This window comes from Vitis vinifera, chromosome 7 (assembly GCF_030704535.1).
Source record: "Vitis vinifera cultivar Pinot Noir 40024 chromosome 7, ASM3070453v1".
Taxonomy (NCBI): domain Eukaryota; kingdom Viridiplantae; phylum Streptophyta; class Magnoliopsida; order Vitales; family Vitaceae; genus Vitis; species Vitis vinifera.
Genome location: NC_081811.1, coordinates 20,019,937 through 20,023,625, shown reverse-complemented (window position 1 = coordinate 20,023,625; position 3,689 = coordinate 20,019,937). Strand labels below are relative to the sequence as shown.

General features: G+C 30.9%; 1 long non-coding RNA gene across 1 annotated transcript; it reads right to left on the bottom strand.

The window, feature by feature from the left end:
- Window positions 1–313: 313 nt before the first annotated feature.
- LOC109121883 (uncharacterized) lies at window positions 314–1,889 on the bottom strand. The gene is made up of 2 exons (XR_002029162.2): window positions 1,522–1,889; window positions 314–1,104 (listed from the first exon to the last, which is right to left on the bottom strand). It is a non-coding gene; the product is annotated as an uncharacterized LOC109121883 (long non-coding RNA).
- Between the last annotated feature and the right edge of the window lie 1,800 nt (window positions 1,890–3,689).

Here is a 3,689-nt window from a genome sequence, read left to right as displayed (position 1 = left end):
ATTTGAAGAGTTATTTAGAGATAAGATTTTAAATAAATGAAAGAGTGAATAAATAAATAAATGGGATAATAAAAATAAGAATGATTTGATAAATAATTACGAAGATAGAAATTTTGGAAATTAGAAATTTTGAAACATTGAATTTAAGAATTTGAATATTGAAAAATTACATTTAAAATTAAAACCTTAGAAAATTATCACGAGCAATGAATTTTAAAGGACTAAAACTTGAAAAATAATAATAAGCGAATGAATAGATAAATAAATAAGCAAATAAATAAACAATATTGGAGTTCGGGAAAATTGAATATCAAGAATTGGACTTATACGAATTGAATTTAGATTTAAATTTGAGAAGGTTATTTCGGAAATGCTACATAAATACAAATATATATTTTTTTAGAACAAATGAATGGATTAGTAAATCTAGGACTTTGAAATTTTAAGGGATTTTATAGGGGCCATTTGAGAACGTGAAACAAAGAAAAGGTGAATGACTAAAATAAAATAAACAAAGAAAGATAAAACTCTTAGTGCTGGGAGTTAGGAAATGGGGCAATGATGGCCACTGCATGCGCCTTGGAGGGTGGCTGGTGCGGACTGGGACTGGACGCCGCAACCCTCCACAGCGAGAGGATCGTCCTCACAGCTACTGTCGCCGCTGCCGATGGCGGTGAGGAGACCGACCACGGAGATGATGGAGTCGGCACGCCATGCACGCGGGAAGTCAGGCGAGTCGTCACATGCCATCTTTTCCGACGAGAATCTGGTTTTGATTGAAAATTTGAAAAAAAAAACCGACCACACACCCCATCTGCACCTCTATCTGCCTCCCTAGAAATTTTCAAAGTCCGCACTAATTCTAAAAATCCAATCCTTATCCGAGAAGAACTCCTTTGACAAGGCTGCCATTCCTTTTTTTAAGATCAATATTCGCATCCTTAATGGGTCTAATAAAAGCTTCTAACTCAGCTGCTTTAAATTCATCATTGCTCGTTTAAAACTTCTCTGTATGGAGCCACCATTCTCATGAGTTGGTATTCCCATGAAGCCACCAAGTCTTCTCCCCTTTTCACAAGCTCAGGTACCAAGTTCCGTCAACATCTAAGAACCAGTCTCCAACATTATCAACGAATGATGCATATAATGTCACACATCCAAAGTACCAACAGAGAACAGAGGACAGCAACCAAGAAAAACAGAGTATGGAGGATGAAACCAAGATGAATCGGTGAAGGCCACATTTTGTGTTTTTGGTTCCCTAGCTTAGAAGTAGATATGAACTAAGTGCATCCCATGGAAATGAAAGCAAAAACAAAACTCCCACATGATGATAATGAAGCTAAAACAGAGTCGTGTTGCTCTCGAGTCACCCCAAAGAAAATGAAGGAGATAACAATAATAAACCAAACAGAAACCATGGAACTAAGCCCCTAATCAAGCAATTCACATCAAATACCAAGAAAAGAGAAAGAGACTACATGCTGACGAAAAGAAATAAAAGATCCATGACGGTCATACCTAGGTTTCTCACAGCTTGGTCAACTTCTCACGCTTTTTGTTACTCGAAAACAGGGAAGACTCCAGCTCCCTTCCTCTCCCTGTTCTCTGATCCCCCTTCTCCTCCGTTCCTTTCCCTCCTGTCCGTTCTCTCTTTCCAGAAAAAACCCCCTCTCCCTCTATCCTCTTCCTTTTCTTTTCTTTTCCTATCTAGCCTCTCCTTTCTTCATTCCTCTGTTCGTGTCTTCCTCAGCAAGCCAGCCTGCTTGCAAAACTGTCACATCTGCCGCCCCTAAAGCTCTGCCTTCTCCCTCCTTTCACTTCCAGCCGTCCTCGGGTGGATAAAGAAAGCAGAAAAGAAGAAGAAAAAAAAGAAAATGAATGAAAATAATAAAAAAAAAACCTGCCCCCAGTTAAGGGGGTCTACAGATATGTTTGGCTTGGAAAGAAAAAAAATTAGATTATGTTTGGTTACCGGAAAGTAGTAACGAATGAAAAACAAAGATGAGAAAAATATTTTTTTTTTATATTTGGTTGTTTTTATGAAAAATATCAAAGAAAATAAATATAATTAAAACTAATTAAAAATTTAAGTGTTTTCAAATATTTTAATTTTTATATCGATGAATTAAAATAAGTAAAATGAATTTGAAGTAGAAAAAAAAAATTGACTTTCAATCTATTCTTTATTTTCCTTTTGCTTTTTCTTTTTATTTTTTTTCTTATATTTTTCCTCAATTTTTTTGGGAGCTAAACATAACCTTAAGAAAAATAGTTTTATCATATTTAGTTTCATTATGAAAATTATTAAAGAAAGTTAAATATAATTAAAATTAATTAGAATGTTATATTTTAAGATTATTTAATCTTTATATAATCTCAAAAACAATAAGTGAAATAAATTTGAAAAAACATATAAAAATAATTTATTGATTTTAAATCTATTTTTATTTTATTGCATTATTTCTTTCCTTCTTACTTTTTCTTTTTATTTTTTTTCCAAATATTTTCCCTCAAACTTTATGGGAATCAAACATAGGCAAAATGAATAACAAAATTCAAGAAAACATTGTTATCTTTAGTAAATTGAAAGATACTAATAAGATTAATCTTAGTAGCCTAAGGCACATGTAATAGACTTTTGAGATGAATTAAGGCTATGTTTGGTTCCCAAAAAGTATTAAGGAAAGAAAAAAAAAGTGTTAAGGAAAATAAATTTCTCATATTTGGTTTTACCATGAAACTATAAAAAAAATATAAAAGAAAATCAATTATAATTAAAATTTATAAATAAATAAATAAATAAATATATATATATATATATATATATATATATTAAATTATTTAATCTTTATATAATAGTGAGAAATAAGTAAAATGAATTTGAAGAAACATATAAAAATAATTTATTGAATTTAAACATGTTTTTTTTTCTTTCACTTTTCTTCTTTTTTATTTTTTTTCTTTCCCTCACATTTTTCTTCAAATTTTCCAAGTACCAAACATAACCTAAAAAATTTAAAAGATGTGGAATGTGGAAAAACAAAACAAAACTAGAGAATGAGCTATTTGTCTAACGTGCAAACCTAATCCATTTCCCATGTTCAACAAGGTTAGTCACTCTCGAAGGACAAATTGAGTCATTCTTCTTATTCATCTCACTATAAGAAATATCAAAATGATAGTAGCATTATTTGAACTTTATGCCTAGGTGTTTTTTTTTAGCAAAGTTGGCACTACAACTTTGAATTTTCCTAAGAACCACCATGGTCTTCTCCATGACTACCGTAAAAATTCTTCTTGTTTTCTCGATCCATTCGAATAGTAGCAAAGTAAAAAAAAAATGGTTAGGTGGCAATACTTACGCTTCATTACTCAATAAGGTGAGCAATATAAAATTAGTTATGAAAGGAAAGAAAACTATATAATATATCAAATTATGTTAGAAAAAGTTAATTTTTATTTATTATAAGTTCAACTTTGAATAGAAGATAATTATTATTAATTTCAATTAAAGTGGAAGATAGAGTTTGAATTAGGATATAAAATAGACCCAAACATTATTTATCTATAAATATTTATCAATCATCAATGAGATGTCATATTTTATTTATCTTCTTCTTTCAGTATATTGTATCAAAGTTTTTATACCCATCCTTTTCCCTAGCATGGGTGACCCACTCCTTGTC